Source organism: Canis lupus, chromosome X (assembly GCF_011100685.1).
Source record: "Canis lupus familiaris isolate Mischka breed German Shepherd chromosome X, alternate assembly UU_Cfam_GSD_1.0, whole genome shotgun sequence".
Lineage (NCBI taxonomy): Eukaryota > Metazoa > Chordata > Mammalia > Carnivora > Canidae > Canis > Canis lupus.
The window spans coordinates 98,916,098-98,941,332 of NC_049260.1; the positions used below are offsets into that span (position 1 = coordinate 98,916,098).

At 35.7% G+C, this 25,235-nt stretch overlaps 1 long non-coding RNA gene and 1 other non-coding gene across 2 annotated transcripts; one reads left to right on the forward strand and one right to left on the reverse strand.

Annotated features, from left to right (window-relative positions):
* Positions 1–1,023: 1,023 nt before the first annotated feature.
* On the forward strand, positions 1,024–1,125 carry LOC119868617. The gene has a single exon (XR_005386611.1). It is a non-coding gene; the product is annotated as a U6 spliceosomal RNA (small nuclear RNA).
* Positions 1,126–15,331: 14,206 nt separating this feature from the next.
* LOC119868234 lies at positions 15,332–25,026 on the reverse strand. Its single transcript, XR_005386010.1, has 3 exons — positions 24,898–25,026; positions 24,173–24,210; positions 15,332–15,391 (listed from the first exon to the last, which is right to left on the reverse strand). It is a non-coding gene; the product is annotated as an uncharacterized LOC119868234 (long non-coding RNA).
* Between the last annotated feature and the right edge of the window lie 209 nt (positions 25,027–25,235).

Below are 25,235 nucleotides of genomic sequence, written 5' to 3' on the forward strand. Positions count from 1 at the left end.
TGAAAGTTATTTAGGTATGTTGGTGGGGACAGGTGACTTGGGGACCCTAGTCTTCTGCCATCTTGCCCCGTCCCCCAGTAAACATCAATATCTTATAATGGTTTAGATCATGTGTTCTGCAGTTGTCCTTCTAGAGGTAAAATTTTGGTTCTGTCACTTAGTAGCTCTGTAACTCAGAGAAGAATTTAACTTTTTGTGTTTAACTTTCTCAACTGTGAAATGTTAGTAATTATTAGAATTATTGTTGATTTCTTATTTTCTTCTGGGCAGGCCAAACTCTTTGGAATAATGAAAAAAATAAGAAATTAATCTAAGCAGAAGAATATCTAAATAATCCATTACCATGGTATGAGGAGAGTATCTTCCATTTCTTAGTCTTTAGTTTCTTTCTTGCAGCTACATTGATGTGGAAATGGGAATATATAACCCCCAGACTTACTTACCTATTTATTTATTTGTTTGTTTGTTTGTTTGTTTATGTAGACTCCATGCCCAGCATGGAGCCTGAAGTGGGACTTGAACTCAGGACCTTGAGATCAAGACCTGAGCTGAGATAAAGAGTCAGATGTTGGGGATCCCTGGGTGGCTCAGCGGTTTATCACCTTCCTTTGGCCCAGGGCCCGATCCTGGAGTCCTGGGATCGAGTCCCGCATCGGGCTCCCAGCATGGAGCCTGCTTCTCCCTCTGCCTGTGTCTCTGCCTCTCTCTCTGTGTGTGTCTATCATGAATAAATAAAAAAATAAAAAAAATAGTTATTAAAAAAAAAAGTCAGATGTTGGGAGACCTGGGTGGCTCAGCAGTTTGGCTCCTGCCTTGGGCCCAAGGCATGATCCTGGAGTGCCAGGATAGAGTCCCATGTCGGGCTCCCTTAGGTGAGCCTGCTTCTCCTCTGCTAATGTCTCTGCCTCTCTCTGTGTGTCTCTCATGAATGAATAAATAAAATCTTAAGAATAAAGAGTCAGATGCTTTACTGACTGAGCTCCCACGTGTCCCAACCATCAGACTTTAAAAATAGACTAGTTTATGCTCACTTTGTTAGCACATATACTAAAATTGGAATGACAAAGATTATCATGGCCCCTGTGCAAGAATACCAAACATATTCATGAAGCATTCCATATTTTTGGAACTAAAGGGTATAATGCTAAGTGAATAAGTCAGTCAAAGATAAATACCATATGAGTTCACTCATATGTGGAATTTAAGAAAGCCGACAAATAAGCAGAAAAAATAAGAGAGAGAGAGAGAGAGAGAGAGAGCAAGCAAGAAACAGACTCAACTACAGAGGACAAACTGATGGTTACCAGAGAGGAGGTGGGTGGAAGGATGGGTGAAATAGATGATGGGGATTAAGGAGTGTACTTGTGATGAGCACTGGCTGTTGAATGAAACTAATATAACATTGTATATTAACTAAATAGAATTAAAATTAAAACTTAAAAACATTTATTGGTTTGACTAGAATTGTGATTGGGAGGAGTAACAAGTCTACAGTTTTCTAGAGTGTGAATGGGAAAAACAATGAGTCAGGAAATAATTCCTAGGTTTTGAGAAAAGTTTTAAATAAAAGGTAGCTTTGACCTAGACAAAGAAGGAAAACACATTTTAAGTAAGAGGAACATAATATATAAAAATCTGAAGAAATAAACCACCATAATATAACTTTTGAAGAAATACAATTAAATATGTGTGGATGGTGCACAAATTATATGTGGCAGGACATGAGAGTAGAAGGGTAGGTGGGGATTGAATCATTAAGGGTATTGGGGTCAAACTAAAAACTCCTTCTTTATATTTAAAGTGTTGGGAGCAGAACCAGATTAGAGGCAATAAGACCATTTAAGAGACAATGATAGGAATCTGGGCAAAAGACAATAAGCATATCACAAATATTCCTTTGTGTTTGTATGTTTGAATGTATCTCATAAAAACAGAGGAAAGAAGGAATGGAAGAAGAAATCAGACTGCCATTTTACTACCAAGGGAATGAGGTTGGTGGAGAGGAAAATATTATTTATGTTATTTGATTTGATATAATAGGTATGTTTTATTTTTCTAAAAGAAGTGCATAAAAAGTCAATAAATTAGACATCCAATTATTATTTTTTCTGATTGAAGTATATGTATATCATCTTACTCTAAATTTGCAGTTACTTTCTATTGCTCACATATACAAGACAAAGAATGACATCCCATATTTTAGCTATTATTATCTGTGCTTTTGTTGTCGTATCCAAAAAAATTGTTGTCAAGACCAATGTCAAGGGGCTTTTTGTCTGTTTTCTTCTAGGAGTTTTATAGTTCAGTTCTTATGTTTACATCTTTAAAACATTGTGAGTTAGTTTTCATGGATGGTGTAAGATAGGGGTCCAATTTAATTATTCTGCATGTAATTATTCACTTTCTCCAACATTATTTATTAAAAAGACTATATTTTCTCCACTGAAACAAATATTTACTCCCTTGTTAATTATTAGTTGACTCCCTTGTTGATAATTAGTTGAATTTTAGCATGTGAGGGTTTATTTGGAGGCTCTGCATTCTGTTCTTTTGGTTTATGTGTCTGTTTTTAATGCCAATGTCATACTGTTTTGATTACTATAACTTTATAATGTAGTTTGAAATCAAGAAATGTGATGCTTTTAAATTTGTTCTCCTTTCTTATGATTGTTTTGGCTATTCAGTGCCATTTCTGGTTCCATAAAAATTTTAGAATTATTTTTTTCTTTTTCTGTGAAAATGTCATTTGAATTTTGATAAGGATTACACTAAATCGATAGATGGCTTTGGGTAGTATGGTTATTCGTGAGAGACAAAGAAAGAGAGGCAAAGACATAGGTAAAGGGAGAAGCAGGTTCCCTGTGGGGAGACCAATGTGGGACTTGATCCCAGGACCTGAGATCATGACCTGAGCCAAAGGCAGATGCTCAATTGCTGAGCAACCCAGGCTTCCCTATTTTTATTTTTTTAAAGATTTATTGTATTTATTTGAGAGGGAGAGAGAAAGAGAGCAGAGAGGGGCAGAGGGAAAAGGAGAGAGAGAATCTTAAGCAGGCTTTATACCCAGTGCAGAGCCTGACACAGGGCTCAATCTCATCATCCTGAGATCATGACCTGAGCGGAAATTAAGAGTTGGGTGCTTAACTGGCTGAACCACTCAGGTGTCCATGGACACTTTAACAATATTAATTTTCCTGGGGCTCCTGCCTGGCTTATTCAGTAGAGCATGTGACTTTTGGTTTCCAGGTCATGAGTTCAAGGACCAAATTGGGCATAGAGCTTACAATAAAAAAATGTTAATTTTCCTAATACATAAACCTGGTACATTTTTCTATTTTTTGTGTCTTTTTCAATTTCATTTATGAATCTTGTAGTTTTCAGTGTACAGATATTTACCTCTTTGTTTGAATTTATTCTTAAGTATTTTATTGTTTTTAATGCTATTGTGGATGGAATTGTTTTCATTTTTTTCAGATATTTTATTGTCAGTGTATAGAAACACAAATGATTTTGTATGTTAATTTTATATCCTGCAAACTTCCTGAAACTGTTGATTAATTCTCACAGTTCTTTGGTGGAGTCCTTTGGGTTTTCTATGTATAATGTCATGCCACCTGCAAACAAAGACAAATTTACTTCTATTTTCTGATTTATATTCATTTTGTTTATTTTTCTTGCTTAATTTCTTTGACTAGGACTTCCAGTACTATGTTTAATAGGAGTAGTGATAGTGGGCATGCTATTCTTATTCCTGATCTTAGAAGAAAATGCTCCAAACTATCACTATTGGATATATTAGCTGTGGGTTTGTCATACATGGTCTTTATTATGCTGAGGTATGTGCATTCAATACCAAATTTGTTGGGTGTTTTATTTATTTTTTTCATGAAAGGATGTTGTATTTTGTCAAATGTTTTTTTCTGCATCTATTGAGATGATCATATGGTTTTTGTCTTTATTAATGTGGTGTATTACATTTATTGATTTGTGTATGTTGAGCTATCCCAGGGTTATATCCTGCTTGATCATGGTGTATAATCCTCTTAATATGCTGCTGAATTTGGTATGCTGATATTTTGCTGAGAATTTTTACATGTCTGTTCATCAGGGATATTGGTCTGTTTTGTTTTGTTTTCTTAGAGTGTCTTTTTCTGGCTTTAGTATCAGGACAATGTTGGCCTTGTAAAATGATTTTGAGGTTGTTCCCTTCTCTTCAATTTTTGGGATAGTTTAATATGGGTTGACATTAATTCTCCTTTAAATGCTTGTTAAAATTCATAAGTAAAACTATTTGGTCCTGGACATTTACTTGTTGGAAGGTTTTTAATTACTGTTTAATCTCAAAGATTTCACTGTAAATTTATAGATAAGTTATTAAAATTTATGTTAGAAATAAATGATATCAAAGGTGATTTTTTTTTTTTTTGTTTTTTTTTCAAAGGTGATTTTTAAATCCCATCTATTTGGTTTCAGGTTGTTACAAAGCATGATTTTGCATCTTTCCACTTCTTCCACCATTCTAGTAAAAAACTGCTCAATAGAAATAATATCAATGGAACCAAATGACTCTGAGATTTCAAAATGGACCAAATTGTAAATAGATTATCATTCCAGTCAGAACCCAGATGTCTTAAAATAAGCAATGGATGACCATTGGATAAGCATGATACATTTAACAAATCCATAAAATACTGTCTGTTTTTTACATGCATAAAATTAATAGGATTCTTATTTCAATGCAGTTTCCAAAATGCTACAATCAGATAAGATATACTTAAATCCATATGCTTCAACATCGCCTTTTTAAATGAATTACATTAATCATTTAAAACAAAATTAATCATTTAAAACAAAGGGACCCAATCTTCTACAGAGGCTACTATTAAAAATGAATTGTCCTATCTAACTTATAATGAATATTTGCTTCTGTTATTAAGGATTATAAAATAACCAGTATGGAAGAATTAAAAATAACTTAATAATATATCATATTCATCATTTTACCCATACTTCTATCAGTAATATCCCTTCCTTGTTTTAAATATGAATGAAATTTGCATAGTTAAATCTTAAAGTCGTAAAGTGGTAAAAACAATATTTTTATATTGTTAAGAACAGAAGCACCAATTTGTTGTATTTTTTTCTTATTTTTTTTAACATAAAGCTTAGTGAAACTATGTCTCTATAAACAAGTAGTTCAATAATTTTGACCTAACCAGTGGGCCAAGCACCATTTTTCAACTCAATATAACTGCCAGTAAAATTAATTTACCAAATTTTCTATGTTTTTTTTTTTCTGAACTGATCTTTTCATAACTGAATATGCAAAGTAAATTCATCAAAAATATTTGTACATGTCATTTGTAGAATAAAATCCCATGCATACAGACTCTCAAGTGAATGGTGTGTGTTGGGGCGTGTGTGTGTTTTCAAGGATAAAAGCTAGAAAAGAGAACAAAAATCAGGTAGAAGATACCATGACCTTACAATTTGAATGAACCTCAAATTTTAACATGGTATGCAAAAATCAGAAGATAAAAGTTCCAGTACATAATATAATATAAATTTTCATTTGTGTCATGATCCACATATTGTGTGAATAGTCAAAAACTGGGCATTTAGTATTGGGATATTTTTTCCAAAGGTAATCCCCCAGTAAAGCTAGATATTGGATTGAGAGTTGTAATATAATTATTTGAGTTTACTTGAGAAGTTCAGTGATCATTTGTTACTTTTGTTTTTGTCCATTACTCACCCACTTACCATCTTAAGTGCCTAATGACCTTTCTTGATTTATAAACATGCAACAGAAGACAAATGAACCAACATGTGGGGCTGGATGACCTTTCCTGGAATTCTGAGGCCTTAAACTCTCATTTGTTTTTCTTCTAGAAGTGTATAAATCAAAATAAAGCAGGTTGTACAATGAAGAGTTAACTTTGTCAGTGATATATATTTATGTCTTCTTTGAAGAAAAATATACAGGAGAGCCATTCCCTTCCTTTACATTGACTGCAGTCATTTCTAAACTACTGATAGAAGCACTCCAGATTTAGATCATTTTAATGCTTAAATAAAAAGAATTTTTGTCTTCAAAGTGAAAATAAGCACAATCAATCTTTTTCTTGTATACTACTTAAACTGTATGAGCTCCGATTTAAGTGGAAACTATAATTGGATGAAGGAAAACACATCTACGTGACAAACATGAATCCTGATCAGCATTATAATCTTTCCATTGTTTATATTCTATTCTATTTTACTAACATTTATTTTTTTAAATCATTTTATAATAGTTTTTCCTTTTTGCTTTTTTTTTTTTTTTTACTATTTTCTATGACTGGACTATGATATACATGCCCCATTTCTCCTTTGCTGTTGTTTACTGGGGCTGATCTATAAGAAAATTAAAATGCCAGGGCCATACATTTTCTTTTCTTTTCTTTTAGATTTTATTTATTTATTCATGAAAGTCACAGAAAGAGAAGCAGAGACATAGACAGAGGGAGAATCGGGCTCCCTCCAGGGAGCCTGATGTAGAACTTGATCCTTGGACCCCAGGAACACGACCTGAACCAAAGGCAGATAATCAATCACTGAGCCACCCAGGTGCTCCAGGCTATACATTTTCAATAAGGATTGATATATTTTAATAGTTATAAAATCCTAATTCTCTGAGTATCTTGCCATTTCACCAAAAAAGTAAAAAAAAAAATCACATTATTTATTTGATTCTGGACTTGTAGAATACAAAACATCATTCCTTCAACAATTTATTTATCCAGCTGAACAAAATTATTTGATCAGTGAAACTAGAGATGGCATAGAAATGACTATCAAGAAAATAGCCACACTACTGTCTTTGAAAGAGTAAGTTTATGGTTAAAGAAGAATATCTCTCCTTTAGAGATTGATCTGTTTCACAGTTAACACAAAACAGAAGCTAATATGTGGACTTCGTTTTGATAAGTAAAAATCTTAATTTTTTTCAGTTGTTTTTTTAACTGTATCTTATAAATATTTTTAAATCTCCCAATTATTTAGTGGACATTTATGATTATTTTGGCAGTGTCCATCATTCTTTTTCAATTATCTGGGCATTTATGTGGTTCTTAGGAAGCTGATGCCATGTACATGTCACACACAGACACACACACTCCACATTTAATTTGTTAAGTAAACTCTGTGCCCAATGTTGGGTTCAAACTTAAGACTCTGAGATTAAGAGTCACATATTTCACTGACTGAGCCAGACACGTGCCCCTCTACCCCTATATTCAAGGGAGATCATGAGGTTGTGTAAGCTGATCAGCACATTACTTCTCTCTGAATATATTTATATAAACTGATTTGGTCTGTTTTCATACCTTAAGCTCTTTTACTTGCATCTCTGAGACAACTAGCTTACAAAGCCCTACACAAGCTCCACCTTTGTTAACTCTCAGACTTCATCACCTATCTCCCTTCCAGTCCAGCCACACTGATCACTTTGCTATCTCTAATAAGTCAGTCACATTTTTGCTATAAGCATCTTTGCACCAGTTGTTTCCTGTACGTATAATACTCTTCCACAGATATCTAAAAGGCTGACATTCTCATTACTTCAAGTTTTTGCTAAAATTTACCTTCTCAATGAAGTCTACTCTGAGGACATCATTTTTTAAAATTTTTTTAAAAGATTTTATTTATTTATTCATGAGACACACACAGAGAGAGAGAGAGAGAGAGAGAGAAGCAGAGACATAGGCAGAGGGAGAAGGAGCCTGAGGTGGGACTCGGTCCCAGGTCTCCAGGATCACGAACCTGGGCTGAAAGCGACGCTAAACCGCTGAGCCACTAGGGCTGCCCTGAGGACATCATTTAGAGAGTCAACCTATCCAAGCACTCCCAAACATTGTCTGTTTTATGATATATATATTTATAGTAAGAATGCTTTATTTATCCCTCATGGTACTAAACCTAATGAAGGACAAATCAAAGATATTAAAAAAATACTGGCTGGATTATTTTGTGAATATAATAAACTCGGGTAAAATTCATAAAATATTTATCAATTCAAGCTAGAAAAATGAACATAAACAAGAACATATCAGAAAGTCATTTTCATATGGCTATAAATGTGATTTACACACAAAAACACACAATGTGTTTTATGAAAATATCTCAGTATCTACTTGAGACAGTGGAAAAGAGGACAAAGAAATGGTTAGGCATGTGGTGTACTAGACTCTCAATATTTGTTCAGTAAGAAAAGCAGAAGGTAGAGGGGAGGGTACACTACTAATACATTACTTGGAAATTTGGTAGGAACTTGGCTATACTATTGGCATTAAATATATAATCATTGCTATATTCTAAAGTGAACAATATTTTTACTGGATCACTTTCACAATTAAAAAATCATAGTATATTTCATTTACACTTAGGGACAAAATAATTCAAGACATTAGGAGCCTAGTTTCATAATGTATTGAAGTTAAGAGGGTCCTTTCCCTTGCTAAATGATTTACCAATAACAATTTTTCCACATATTAGCAGAGTGACACTGACACAAAGAAAGAGAAGACAGAGAAAATCTCTATAAGTGTTGCTTTCTGATCATTTGGAATTAGAGATCTATTCTTTCAAAAGAATGGTACCTTGCCATGTATGACGGATTCCTTAGAGCAATGATTAAGTGGATGGTTTACCAACAGATCACAGCAAATGGAAATGTTTCTTCTTTTTAAAATAATGCTAATTTTTGTATATCTAAAACTATATTCATTCATTCATTCTCACATACACAAAATATGTGTGTGTGTTTGTATATGTGATTTCTTACCTTGTTTGTTAAATTATAACAGTACCTTAATGAGCAGTCAATTTTCTATGGTAAAAATGTACTCTCTTGGCATCATATAATAGTATAAATTCTTTATCCTTGACATAGATAACTATTTGAAATGCTTCTCAGTAACTATATTCTCCTTAAGATGTGAATTTAGACAACAATGTGAAAACTGTGCTCAACTCTTTTTATCTTCATGAATTACTAATAGGATTGACAATGAAGCTGATATTTTGTACAAAGAATCTATCTTATAAAATTATTGGAATCTTTCACTTAGACATAACAAGTACATTCAGTCCCTGATGTGTTTTTTCAAGAACAGGGATAGTTGCTTTTTTGACAATTTGCAGCTACAGCATTTATACTCATTACAAAGCAGATGAAAACCATTTACTTACAAAAAGAGCATAAAACTGTAAATGGCAACCCTTACCTCCTAAGTTGTTGTTGTTGTTGTTGTTGTTGTTATTATTATTATTTTAGAAGAAACAACAGCCTGAGACAAGACCACAAATGACATAATCTCAGTTTTCACTTAACCTGATTTAAAAAAGAGCACAATTTGTCCTTACTCACTCCCAGTAGCCTTATTGGAGTTAATACAACAGATGTTTTGTCACTCAGCTAGTCACATGATTGCTTTTCACTCCAGTGAACATATTTTGGAAACAAGCTAATGAGGCGATCTGTAACAAACGCACTCGGTCCCCTTTGGCTGATATTTCTTTGCTGATGTCATTTATCCTTCATTGTTAATTAAATAAAAATAAGCAGCAATTGCTTTCCCAGTATTATACATTCAGAAATAAATCTGTGTAATGTGGTGTATAAATGTGTTTTTGTTAAAATGTTCAAGTTCAAGTGATGAACTTTAATCCTGTGCTAATTGTTTAAATGAGGGCACAGACATTTATGAAGACTTAAGCCCATTATAAGAACCACTACTGTAATAAAAGTATGTTCTTAATGGAACACTCTCTCCATTTATATGATATGAGCATTTTGGTTAATCTTGGGGTTTATGAACCAACATATCCCTGTTGAAAATGCTAATGATCTAACGTAATTAGTATTATCTACATAACAAGTGAGTAGACATGCTTATATCCAGTGTGTGGCAAGTGATATCCAATGACCAGCCTTATGTTTACCTATGTAGATGACAAGAAACTGTAGCCCCAGGTGCTATCAGTCACTTGCTCTAAGCTAATGCTTTTTCATAATAGACACTTAATATAAAAAATTAAAATAAAAATACAAGATGGTATTTCTTGCAGAATAATAAATATTCAGGGAATTCATAATTTTAGGATCAAACCTCTGGTTAAAAGTTGTTTCTATTATATAAAAAAAATTGGTTGAAGTGCTTTTTTATTTTTGTTTTGGCATCTGTCAAGTTTTGCCTTTCAGATACACCTGTTTCATTGCATCCTCTTTATCTCTACCTTTTCTAGGAAAGGTCCATAAAAACCTTATGGGTAAACCCCGAGAAATGTGGGCAAGAGCAAGATGATGGGAGTCTCTTTAGAAAAGGTAAATAGGCTACATTAGGTCAAGCCATTAGATGTAGAAGTTTTAAGACTATGCCTCCTTAGCTTTTGTATTTAATGAGTGAACACAAACTTAAAAAATAATTGAGAATGACAGTGTCCTAAGGTATTTTGTTGGTGATGGCATTTTCTAGGTGAGATCAATAAAACAACATTTAAAGTAAGCCTATAATACTTTTCTGTGGTTGGGCCAATGATCCCCATTGTCTCCTTCAAAACCATCCACATTAAGTATGTCTATGGAAAAGATGCTTTTTCTGTGCAAATGACTCCTTTCTAACCATTCATTGCTCCAAGCTCCTCTTAGATAGAATTTTTAGAAACATCACTAACCATGTACTATTACATCACTTAATAAAAGAAATAGTATTTTATGACTAATAATGTAAGTAGGATAGAGTCTTAGGACATTTCCTGTAGTTTAAACCCAATATGTGCAAATCTGAGTGCTGTTTCTTTACCAATGTACTTACTCCATCCCTAAATAGGTCTCTTGGGCTAGAAATCTAGGACTCACCAGGGCTCCTTCTTCCTTCTCAACCTCCAATATTGAATTGGTCACAAAATCCAACCAGTTCTATCTCCTTGTTATCTCTTGAATCTGTGCACTCCAGTAACTTTGTTTTTAAATTTTTATCATTTAAGTATAGTTGGATGCAATGTTATATTAGTTTCAGGTGCACAACATAGTGATTCAATAATTCTATACACTGCTCACCACAATAAATGTAGCTACCATCTGTCATCATATAACTTTGTTACAATCGTATCAACTGTATTCTTTATACTCTACCTTTCTCTTTTTTTAAAAAGGCTAACTTTATTTATTTATTTATTTATATTATTTTCTGTTGGCTTTTCCTTGTGCTTTCACTTGAGAGCAGGTTATGAGGTACCTGAAATAAGCAAGGGAATGAAACCTTTCACCTTCCCATGATTAGTGATAAAAATGTCAAATTATAAGGATATGCTTAATTAATAGAAAATATACATAGATATGTATATAAACTCTTAAATGTATAGTTTTTTTAATGAAAACTGACCATTTTGGGGGCTGCTCAGTCTCTAAATGACCAATTGTTTCTCCCATGGCCATTAACAACTTAGTAGATTGTTTCATTTTCCTGAAGCCTTACCAGAGGTCTGCTCTGTATTTTACTTCTAGGTCTAGGCTTATGCCCTCTTGTAGAAAACTGACCTCCGTGCTTCAGAGCCAAAATATAACACAAAGACAGAGTTTGGGATAAAAAGGAACAATAATGTCATTGCTTTGCCTGGCAAAGTAGGATGCAGCAGGTTATGGCCTTCAAAAATTCCAAGCCCAGAGGAAGGGGCTGGGGAGCTCTATAGGGGAATATAGGGTCTAGCTGGTTTTGGCAGGAATTGTGTAAGTGCTACCAGCCTCCTTCCTCAAGTCTTTAGGGTGGTACTGAGTTTCTGAAACAAAATGCTAAGAAGGGAGGAACAGAGGCTTACAGAAGAGAGGAAAAAAGTTACTTTAAAGTCAAGCTTCTCTAAAGCATTAGTGTTTTTATTTTTGCTCAACCTTGTACTTTTACCAGTTTCATTATAACTTTCAAATGTGACTAGACTTTTACTAAATTTTTTTCCAGGGGATGCCTGGGTGGCTCAGTGGTTGAGTGTCTGCCTTCAGCTCAAGATGTGACTCCAGGACCTAGGATCAAGACCCACACTGGGCTCCTTGCAGGAAGCCTGCTTTTCCCTCTGCCTGTGTCTCTGCCTCCCTCTGTGTGTGTGTCTCTCATGAATAAATAAATAAATACAAACTTTTTAAAAATTGTTTTCAGATTGCTCCATGGTACAACCTTCATCTGTATTAAGGCTGGTAGTCTTAGTAGAAGTTAGGAGAGTGGAAAACACTCAGATCTGGTCCTGTGGAACATCTATGCTTTGTCACTACTGCTCCTAACACCTAGGGTTTTGTGGGGGTTTTTTTGTTTTGTTTTTATATTTTTAATCAGGCTTCATGCCCAATGTGGGGCTCAAACTCACGACCCTCAAATCCAGAGTTGCATGTTCGTTCCATCACTGAGCCAGCAGGCATCCCCAACTCCTAATTTCTGTCTTCAATATTATCCAAGGAGGAGAAATACAATTTTCACGACCAACCAAATATTCTAACTCCTGGAAAAATGACAGCCAAAGCCTGGCTAACAACTTCTCTACACCTCTAATTTTCTCCACTTTTTTTCCCTGAATTACATGAATAGCATTTAACGCAATTTTGGATAGATGCTTATGGAGGCAAATCATTGGCAAAGAACTTTTAGAAAAGGGCTTTGTTTTTAATTAGATATTTCAATGGGTTTCTGCTTATAATGGCATATAAAAATGCCATTTTAGTGATGGCATTTTTAGAAAAATTTAGTGATGAAAACACTTGGGAATTGATGCGCTTAATAGATGTTATGTGGGGTGATTTTTGGTGCATAAAACCAGAATTTCAGGGATGCCTGGGTGGCTCAGCGGTTAAGCGTCTACCTTCAGCTGAGGACATGATCCTGGAGTCCCACATCAGGCTTCCTGTGTGGAGCCTGCTTCTCCCTCTGCCTATGTCTCTGCCTCTCTTTCTCTGTGTCTCTCATGAATAAATAAATAAATAAAATCTTTAAGAAAAAACAGAATTTCAAAGGCACACCCATACACACCCACTTAGGAGTATTAGGGGAGGGAAAGTAGAAAGTAGGATTCTACTTCAGATATCAAAGAATTTAAAGATAGGAGGTATCTATAGGTGTGTCAAACACTTATTGAATATCTAGTATGTCAGACATTCAGCTAGGTATTGGGGATCCATAGATGAATAAAACATGGCCCCCACTTGTTTGTGATAGCTCAAATGAGGACACGGATAAGGACACTTGGGTGGCTCAGTTGGTTAAGCGTCTGCCTTCAGCTTGGGTCATAGTTTCAGGGTCCTGGGATAGAGCCATGCAATCAAACCCTGAATCAAGCTCTTAGCTCAGTGGGGAGTCAGCTTCTCCCTCTCCCTCTCCCTCTGTGCTTCCTCTCTCAAATAAGTTTTAAAACTTAGTAGGGACAGGGACAAATCTGTAAATAGATTATTACAGTACAGTGTGGCAATTGCCACAAAAAGGTGGCATTAGAAACAGTTATTGAAGCCACTACTGGGAACATTGAAATTAAAAATACTGGAATTCAAAGGAGTTAATAATTAAATCTGATGTTGATTTGCTTGTGCTTACAAGTGCTGCCTCCTCTGTATCTCCCCAAAATTCCTAGAGAAAAGTACTGCAAGAAGGCAGGTATTCAGTGAAGGGCCAAGCTCAAGCCTCCTTCCCTCAAGAACACCAACATGGTACTCCTGACTGGTCTTGTAGAACTGAGTCTGATCACAAGAGATTAGAGCTGTTGAGAATGGGGCTGGGGACAGGAAGTACTCTTCTAGACTGCAGAAACCTAAAGAGACAGGACAGCTAAATGCAATGCAAGCATCCTTTTCAATCCAGGGTGAAGAAAAAACAGGCACATTGGGCATGAAGCCTGCTTAAAAATATAAAAACAAAACAAAAAACCACATGATGATGGGGCAGTGTCATTGATAAAATGTTTCCCTACGTGTGGCTGGGTGCTGAGTTGGGCAGGAAGCAGTCTCTGTTCATAGAAGATCCCTGCTGGCACATCTAGGGGTGAGACACCATGATGCCTACAGCCTACATTCACATGGGTTGCCAAGAGGAGTGTGTGCACATTCAGAAAGAGATGAAGCAGGTCAAATTAATATGAATTAATAGGCAAAGAATACTTGAATTTTCTCTTACATTATAAAAGAATTTTCTAGGTAATGAAGCAGGAATGGGAACTTCACATAAAGGAAATCACATGTACAAATTCTGCATGAGTTCAAGGAAGATCAAGCGAGAGTGAGAAGTCCAGTGTGGTATAAGGTACATGTACACTGGGAATCTGTGATAGATGGTATAGCTCTAAGGATATGTTAAAAACAGATTGCCAATGGCTTTAGAAGTCAAGCTATGTAATTCAGAAGTAATTTACAGGAAATGAGGAGTCAAAGGAGGTTTCTCTTTCAGTAAGAAATTGCTATAATCCAATTTATGGTTTAGAAAGATAATCATGGACTTAGAGTTGAAGGGGGACTGGAAAGGACATTGACTAGAAAAGGACTTTTTTGCCATTAGTCAAGGGTTGCCAAATTAAGCAAATGAAAATATAAGATACTAAATTGAACTGAATTTCACTTGAACAGTGGATTTTTTCCAAATTGTAAGTATGTCCCATGCAATATTTTGGGACATACTTTTATATTAAAATGATTAAAAAGATTTCATTTCTCATCTGAAATTTAGATTTAACTCAATATCCCATAATTTACCTGCGAATTCTAACACAGTCCAAGACAGAATAAGAGCCTTAAGAAAGACATTGGAAAAAGATCTTTGACAGAAACAAAAAGATAAATTAATCAAAAAATAAAAGTGTTGGTGAGGATGTGGAGGAAAAAGAACACTGGTACACTATTGGTGAAATGTAAATTATGGCAACCACCATGGAAAACAGTAGGGAGGTTCCTTCAAAAATTAAAAATAGAGGTACTTTACAACCCAGAAATTTCACCACTAGGCATTTACCCAAAGGACACAACAATACTGATTCAAAGGGGGCACATGCACCCCACAAAACCCTAGGTGTTAGGAGCAGTAGTGACAAAGCATAGATGTTCCACAGGACCAGATCTGAGTGTTTTCCACTCTCCTAACTTCTACTAAGACTACCAGCCTTAATACAGATGAAGGTTGTACCATGGAGCAATCTGAAAACAATTTTTAAAAAGTTTGTATTTATTTATTTATTCATGAGAGACACACACACAGAGGGAGGCAGAGACACAGGCAGAGGGAAAAGCAGGCTTCCTGCAAGGAGCCCAGTGTGGGTCTTGATCCTAGGTCCTGGAGTCACATCTTGAGCTGAAGGCAGACACTCAACCACTGAGCCACCCAGGCATCCCCTGGAAAAAAATTTAGTAAAAGTCTAGTCACATTTGAAAGTTATAATGAAACTGGTAAAAGTACAAGGTTGAGCAAAAATAAAAACACTAATGCTTTAGAGAAGCTTGACTTTAAAGTAACTTTTTTCCTCTCTTCTGTAAGCCTCTGTTCCTCCCTTCTTAGCATTTTGTTTCAGAAACTCAGTACCACCCTAAAGACTTGAGGAAGGAGGCTGGTAGCACTTACACAATTCCTGCCAAAACCAGCTAGACCCTATATTCCCCTATAGAGCTCCCCAGCCCCTTCCTCTGGGCTTGGAATTTTTGAAGGCCATAACCTGCTGCATCCTACTTTGCCAGGCAAAGCAATGACATTATTGTTCCTTTTTATCCCAAACTCTGTCTTTGTGTTATATTTTGGCTCTGAAGCACGGAGGTCAGTTTTCTACAAGAGGGCATAAGCCTAGACCTAGAAGTAAAATACAGAGCAGACCTCTGGTAAGGCTTCAGGAAAATGAAACAATCTACTAAGTTGTTAATGGCCATGGGAGAAACAATTGGTCATTTAGAGACTGAGCAGCCCCCAAAATGGTCAGTTTTCATTAAAAAAACTATACATTTAAGAGTTTATATACATATCTATGTATATTTTCTATTAATTAAGCATATCCTTATAATTTGACATTTTTATCACTAATCATGGGAAGGTGAAAGGTTTCATTCCCTTGCTTATTTCAGGTACCTCATAACCTGCTCTCAAGTGAAAGCACAAGGAAAAGCCAACAGAAAATAATATACCATGAATCTAATCACCTGGAAATCAAAAGAAGTTTGCAATGAAGTGGTTGTTATCTTTCTCTTATACCTTTTTGATGACTATCAAACCATCTATATTCGGTGTCTCAGTTTACCAGCCCTTTTGCAGTGAGATCAAGGACATTAAGTTACCAGTTCTTTTCTATTGGTTGATTTAGTAATCTATGGACACTATGAAGAATTTACACAAAGATTGGCACCTGGTCTAACATCTTTCAGTACACAATTAGGTCAATTATATAAAGTCTCAAGAAATCCCACAAGACAGATGTCAATATCAAGGAGTAATAAAGTAGAGATATTTTGTGTAAATAAGTTTTAAAAAACATTTTATTTATTTTAGAGAGAGAGACAGCAGAAGGAGAATCAGAGGGAGAGAATCTCAAGCACACACTATGCTGAGCATGGAGCTCAACACAGGGCTTGATCCCAGGACCCTGGGATTATGACCTGAGCTAAAACTAGGAGTTGGACACTTAACTGACTGTGCCACCCCGGCACCCATATGTATATATTTTTTTAACTTTTTATTTATTTGACACAGAGAGTGACAGCACAAACAGGAGGAGAGGCAGGTAGAAGGAGAGGGAGAAGCAGTCTCTTCCTCCCCATACAGGGCTCAATTCCAGGATCCTGGGATCATGGCCACATGATATATACATCAAATAGACCTAGGATCTTTGTTAAATTATCTGAAGCATTTGGGGTGGCTTTAAAATCAGAAAATACAGATTAATATTATTTTATTTTTTAAACAAATTGTTTTCACTTCTTCTGAGGTATACTAATAGCAGTTTTTTTAAAGATTACTTATTTATTTATTTATTTATTCATGAGAGACACACAGAAGCAGAGACACAGACACACAGAGAGAAGCAGAGACACAGGCAGGGGAGAAGCATGCTCCTAGCAGGGATCCCAATACAGGACTGGATCCCTGGACCCAGGATCACTCCCTGAGCCAAAGGCAGATGCTCAACCACCAATCCACCCAAGTGTCCCACTAGCACAGATTTTTCAGGGGAAATCAGAGACAAATTATGTGAGGCAGTACATCATGAATATATGTTCTGAGATTAATGGAAATGCATTAATATACAGTGTCCATTGTGATTTTGCACAAACCATTGTCTTAAGCATTCCTAATGAGGGATATCACATTAAATATACTATTTAATATCATTTAACTAATCATATAGGATCAAAAACTATATATGTATTTCACCTGTTTCTGGACTTTATGGTGATTCTGTATACTTAGGTATATAATGTGTTTATTACAAAAAACAAAAAATATAAGAACATGAAGTAAAAGACATTTCCTAAGAATACCATTTTTTTCAACTGTAGCTTCAATAAGCTGCATACTTTTTCTTAGAATTTGTTTATGTAAGAAGGTTTGTGACACACTTTTTGATATGTGTCAAGTTTCTAAAAGTTGTGTTTCTTTTCAATTTATTCAATTTTTATTACTACTAAAAAAGTTTTAAAAATAGAACAGAAAACACTGAAATGTGTTAGAGAGATATGTTTTATCATGATAATAGGCTGACATTGTAATAAATTGATTGCCTGACAAATATTCTCCTTCTCTCTGTCTCTCGGTGTCTACACACACACACACACACACACACACACAAAGTTTTTCCCAAATCTCATTATCCATATCCCAGTTGTACACATTAATTAAATTTTCATGAATGAAATACAGTAAGCATGCCTTTTACACAGTACACATAAAATACATGGGACCCCTGCTTTAGTTGATTTTGGCTTATTAGTGTGTGTGTGTGTATCGGGGTGGGGGATATCACCAAGAATAAAGGAATGACTTCATTGTTATCATTTCATCATGAACCATGCCTGAAACATTGCCTACGTCTGTTGAATGGTACCACACTGATAATTTTTAAAGCATCTGTCCTCACCTTAACACAGTATGAACTGGGTGAAATATCTGAACTCATGTGCAGTAGACCTTTTAATCTCACTTGTAGGACTTTCTCAATCAAAATGCATTTATTGAGTCTTAGGAATTTTGGTGGCTATAAAATTTTTCAGTCATAGCCCTTGCCTTTTAAGAGCTTCTACTCTTTCATTAAATACAGAATGCCAAATTCAGTTTCATCTAGAGCAAGTGTCTACTATTTCATAATTCTAAAATCCATGTTAAATTCCTTTAAACATATGCAATATGCTACACAATGATATATTTTTGAGAAAACTGAAAGATATGTGAATATCTTTAGCCATTATTATTCAGTCACAAAGGGAATTCCAACATGAATAGAAACATCACTGATATGAAAGTTTGAACTAGTGGTAACTAAGTGGAATTGCTGCTTATTGAATTTTCACTAATTCATTATAACACTATATCAACCTTATAATAGCCAACCTACTTAGTCTTTATTGATTGACATTTGTGTTACTATTTCATTTTGAATGTACACAGAATCATAATCTTCAGGGATATGTGCACTGATCTTTCAAATACTTTTGAAACATAATTAAACGTAAATCTATGCCAGATCATTTTCTAATAAAACGTAGAAAGAGCCAATATATGTTGAAATAAGATGGAATAAAATGTTTCTATGGAAAAATATGAAAATGATGTCTTTGTCCAAACTGTAAACAAATATATGCCTTGGACAGATTCCCAATGAAAATTACATAAAAATTGATACCCGTAAGCAGCTAAATCCTGTATCATCAACAAGTGCACATTATAGCAATTAAATATAGTAGCAGTACAGCTTCTGATGTGGTTTCTAAGTTCTAGTTACATAGTTATCCAACTAAGTCAATTCTAAGTGGCAGCTTCTGTTGTGGTTTCTAAGTTCTCGTACTTAGTTATCCAACTAAGTCAATTTCCAGTGACTGCCTTGCATTTTTGCTAGGACATAAAAGGGATAATTATGCTGTTTCATGAAAAAAAATGTTTATCCATTATTAAGGATTGCTCAATCAGGACTTTATCATAACAAAACCTTAAATGCTGCATTTTCCCCCTAATTTTATCTGACACAGTTTATGTTTGAATCAATCAAGGAGAAAAAAAAAATCCAACTTGCAATTTTCTGGTTCAGTTTTCACTTTCTGATGGCAGGTATAATTATAACATAGAATGCCACAACTCATTGTTGGTACAGTTTAGACAAAAATAAAATTTAAAAAAGGGTTTAAGAAGCTCTGTTATGAGCATTGTAATTTTCCAAATCAAAACAAAGTCTACAAATAGCAGTAGGGAAATGATCTTAACTAGCAGATGTATGAAGAGACCCAACCTCCAGTTCTTAAATTATAGCTGCTTCTAGATTAAAGCATTGCTCCTGATGGAGCAGTGTGCTTTATATCCCCTGGCAACATCCTTTTTTTTATTGCACTAGAAACCAATGTTGAATTTCCTGAATAATTACATAAATAAACCATGCACTTTACTTGTGTGCTCATATTTAATGATATATTGTGCATGTAACTTTCAGAAATATGATTTATGACAGTTTATATTACCACAGAAGGGTGTTTACTTGAAATATGTACTTGAAAAATATCCTATAAAATGATATTATTTGATATATATTCAGAAATGATCTGATTTTCAACAAAATGCAAACTAAAAAACCTATTTCCAATTAAATCATTCTGAGAGTGTTCTTAATTGAATTCTCAACTTTAAATGATGTAACAGACTAATGAAAATAAACATATAAATTATAATTATTTTATTCTATGTTATGATGCTAAGGATCCAAACAGTGCTGTGGGTTGATGGGTGCTATCTTCAAAAGGGTATAAAGCAAATTCATAACCCTAAAGTCTAAAATTCGTAGCATATATGAAGGAAATTTTTAAGCAAATTTTGAAGGGCAGGGATGCCTGGGTGGCTCAGCGGTTGGGCGCCTGCCTTCGGCTTAGGGCATGATCCCAGGATTCAGGATCAAGTCCTACAAGGGGCTCCCAGTGAGGAGCCTGCTTCTCCCTCTGCCTCTTTCTCTTCCTCTCTCTCTTTCTCTCTCTCTCTCTCTCATAAATAAAGAAATCTTTTTAAAAATTTCTGAAGGGTGAAAACCATATTTTTAACTTTATGCTTACTCTTTTATCATTTATTTTATTTTGATTTTTATCTTAAAAGTAAAATGTTTCTTAAAAATGAAAAGAAAATCACATTCTCATGACTTTTCCTAATTATACATATGACTACTTCAAAAATAAACTTTTCTAGACTATTAGGGACTAATTCAGAAAGGTACTACCTAATGGTTCAAAACATATTTTAAGTTACTCCTTAGCATATTACATAGAGAAGAAATTCAGTGTAATATGCAAGTATCTCAAATTCTATGCATCCAATTAAATGTTTGAAACACTCAAAAATCTAGTTATTAGATGATTTAAGCCAAGTTAACTAGTAGTCCTCATAAATTAAGCTCATTATTACTTTCCAGTTTGACTTGCACCTCCCCACCGACTGTAATTTAGCACTTTATTCTGTGCTCCTTGATGTCCCCTATCTTGTTGTCAACAAACTTATTAAATATTTAGCATCTTTCTTCAACCTTTTAAAACTTCTTTGACTTCATTAAAATTTGGCTTTCTACTGACACTGCCACTTTTTTGGCTACATATTCCAGAGAAGATTACATCTTCTTTTAGGACAAACATGAAGAATTAATGTTCTCCTTAATTCAACTGATAACTCCAGTCCATATAACCGGACACTTCCAGCTCTTAAAATGTGATTTCTGTCCTCTCATTTTCCTGAAAGTTCTTACCAAAATTAGGGAGATAATGATATTTAGTGGATGCATCCTGGTCTATATCCTCTTGATCTTAGTACTTGGCATTGTTAACTCCTCTCTCCTTGAACTATTTTTATCTCTTGATTTCCACAACAGGGAATTCATGTTTTCTTTCCACACCTTGGATTCTTTATTCCTGTCAATCATAGATTCCTCCATTGTTCTTCCTCCTAAAAGTACCTTGACGTCCAACACTCTGCCCACCTTTTTTTCTCTTAATGACATGACTCTTAGTATTATCACACTGATTGTCATAAGTGTGCTTTAGACTATATTTCAAGCTGCCTGCTAAACCTGCCATCTGGATATTCCAGAGAACTTCAAACTCAACTCATTTCAATGTAACCTAAGGTATCTAACTCTTATAATTATAGAAAATTGGTAAGAGCTCTAATGACAGAATGAAATATAAGAGTAATATGCATTATATTATTATTATTAATGACAGGACATAGGTTTATTTTCCTTCAGGCTTTTCTTATCGCCCATCCTTGTAGTATATTCAAAAAAGGGCTTATTGGGTTCCTAATATTGAACCAGAGTTATTTTTTTTTATTGGAGTTCAATTTGTCAACATATACCATAACACCCAGTGCTCATCTCGCCAAGTGCCCCCCTCAGTGCCCATCACACAGACACCCCAAACCCTCGCCCACCTCCCTTTTCAATACCCCTTGTTCATTTCCCAGAGTTAGGTGTCTCTCACGTTTTGTCACCCTCACTGATATTTTACTCATTTTCTCTCCTTTCACTTTATTCCTCTACACTAATTTTTATATTCCCCAAATGAATGAGAACATATAATGTTTGTCCTTTTCCAATGGACTTATTTCACTCAGCATAATACACTCCAGGTCCCTCCACGTTGAAGCGAATGGTGGGTAGTGTCATTTATAATGGCTGAGTAATATTTTATTGTATACATAGACCACATCATTATCCATTCGATGGACACCAAGACTCCTTGCACAGTTTGGCTCTTGTGGACATTGCTGCTATAAACATCGGGGTGCAGGTGTCCCGGCGTTTCATTGCATCTGTATCTTTGGGGTAAATCCCCAACAGTGCAATTGCTGGGTCATAGGGCAGGTCTCTTTTTAACTCTTTGAGGAACTTCCACACAGTTTTCCAGAGTGGCTGCACCAGTTCACATTCCCACCAACAGTGTAAGAGGGTTCCCCTTTCTCCGCATCTTCTCCAACATTTGTGGTTTCCTGCCTTCTTAATTTTCCCCATTCTCACTGGTGTGAGGGGGTATCTCATTGTGGTTTTGATTTGTATTTCCCTGATGGCAAGTGATGCAGAGCATTTTCTCATGTGCATGTTGGCCATGTCTATGTCTTCCTCTGTGAGATTTCTCTTCATGTCTTTTGCCCATTTCATGATTGGATTGTTTGTTTCTTTGGTGTTGAGTTTAATAAGTTCTTTATAGATCTTGAATACTAGCCCTTTATCTGATAGGTCATTTGCAAATATCTTCTCCCATTCTGTAGGCTGTCTTTTAGTTTTGTTGACTGTATCCTTTGCTGTGCAAAAGCTTCTTATCTTGATGAAGTCCCAATAGTTCATTTTTGCTTTTGTTTCTTTTGCCTTCGTGGATGTATTTTGCAAGAAGTTACTGTGGCCAAGTTCAAAAAGGGTGTTGCCTGTGTTCTCCTCTAGGATTTTGATGGAATCTTGTCTCACATTTAGATCTTTCATCCATTTTGAGTTTATCTTTGTGTATGGTGCAAGGGAGTGGTCTAGTTTCATTCTTCTGCATGTGGATGTCCAATTTTCCCAGCACCATTTATTGAAGAGACTGTCTTTTTTCTAGTGGATAGGCTTTCCTCCTTTGTCAAATATTAGTTGACCATAAAGTTGAGGGTCTACTTCTGGAATCTCTATTCTGTTCCATTGATCTATGTGTCTGTTTTTGTGCCAGTACCACACTGTCTTGATGACCACAGCTTTGTAGTACAACCTAAAATCTGGCATTATGATGCCACCAGCTATGGTTTTCTTTTTTAATATTCCCCTGGCTGTTTGGTTTTTTTTCTGCTTCCACACAATTCCTAAAATAATTTGTCGCAACTCTCTGAAGAAAGTCCACGGTATTTTGATAAGGATTGCATTCAATGTGTAAATTGCCCTGGTTAACATTGACATTTTCACAAGGATAATTCTTCCAATGCATGGGCATGGAATATTTTTCCACCTCTTTGTGTCTTCCTCAATTTCTTTCAGAAGTGTTCTGTAGTTTTTAGGGTATAGATCCTTTACCTCTTTGGTTAGGTTTATTCCTAGTTATCTTATGCTTTTGGGGGCAATTGTAAATGGGATTGACTCCTTAATTTCTCTGTTTTCAGTCTCATTGTCAGAGTAGAGAAATGCCACTGACTTCTGGGCATTGATTTTGTATCTTGCCACACTGCCAAATTGCTGTATGAGTTCTAGCACTCTGGGGGTGGAGCCTTTGGGTTTTCTATGTAGAGTATCATGTCATCTGCGAAGAGTCAGCCCTATATTTAACAGAGTTTACTAAAAGAAAAAAAATTTACAATTTCTAGAACAGGAGTCCCTCAGTTTAAATTCTGTTTCTATCACTTAATAGTTATATTACTATTAAGTAATATATTTACTTTAATATCTCTCATTTTCAGCTTTTATTCAGTAAAATGGGCCTGGTGACATTGATTATCTTATAGGATCTTTATGAGGATTAAATAATTCAATATGTGTATAACTAAATGCTATTATTACCTGTGTATTTTGTATTACTGTCTTAATCAATCCTGACCTGAATGAGCCCACCAAACCTAAAACTCTTCACCATTCTTTAGTCCAGGTGTGGCCTATGTTCAAAGAAAGAGATTTATTTTAAGTGCAATATCTTAGTGATGCAAAAGTATAAATCTGTTTTAGTTGAGAAAAGGTTGTATTGCATGTGTGTTTATGATTAGGAGACACCAGCAATTGACAATGCCCAATGAATTACTATTTTGTATTAAGTAAATTGAGTGTAAGAGTAGAGGAAAAAAATAAATTGCTAATTAGTTAATTCATATTTAGAACATTATAAAATCCAGTCTTAAAGACCTAAAAATCAATTTCTTTTTCCTTTAGTTGACTTTGCTTATCTCTGTTCTGATCCATTAGGTGCTGATTTTGCTGTTTGCCTCTCCAAGGAAAATATATTTACCTTATCTCCAAGTTTTTGAATGGCATCACATTGTAGTCCTGGAATATATAAACGATAACCAATTAGACTTGTTATCAAAAAGCATGAATTAATCCATTCAATGAAGTAGAAGTCATTTTAATATAATGGCTATGCTGTGTAGGGAAGCTTTGATCTCATCTTTCTTAAATATTCTAATAGTTTAAAATTTTTCCTTATTTTTTTCCCTCTTGCTTCCACTCAAGTCTAAGGTCATGATAACATTGGAAGGACAGAAGCAGGGCAAGATGGCGGAGGAGGTTTGGGTCCTCAACTGACCTGGCCCGACCAACTTACCTAGATAACTTTCAAAACATCCTGAAAACCTATGAATCCAACCTGATATTTAAAGAGAGAACAGCTGGAATGCTACAGAAAGAAGGTTTTTCACTTCTAACAAGGTAGAAAGGTGGAAAAAAATTAAATGAAAAAGAATCAAATGGGGGAGGGGCACCCCGAGGAGCCCAGCTAAAACCCGGTGGCCAGAGCCTCCGGGACAGGAAAGCCCAGCCCTGGAGAAGCGGGAACTTTAAAAAATCCGCCCCGGATTCTTCCCAGACAGAAAAGCACTTGGCAGGAACATTGGGCAGAATCACAGGAGGGGCACTGGAGCCTCCAGTTTCCTGGAGTCACTAAAAGAGGAAGTGCGCCCGAGGGGAGAGCACCATATCCCACGGGGGAGCGCGGTAAAGGGCTAGAGTGCACACCTGGCGGGTCCTTGGGAGAAGCCAGTCGGTCAAACAGGTGGCTCTGGAAGGAGGGGGTTGTGCCCTGCTGCCTTCGGGAGCTGTGGCCCTGGGAGCACAATTCCAGGAGCATGGACCCCAGGTCCCAGGGTGTCGAGGGAATCCCATGATCCTGTGCTCCCCCTGGAGACAGGTGAAAGAAGGGAGGGCACAGGACAGTGAGGAATCTCCTGCCACTTGGTGCCCTGCAAGCAGTGCAGATCAGTGCACCCATGCCGGCCCCAGGAATACCTAGACCAGTGCAAACTGGGAGACTGCGGCAGTTACTAGTGGGGAGCTGAATCCAGAGCTGGAAATCT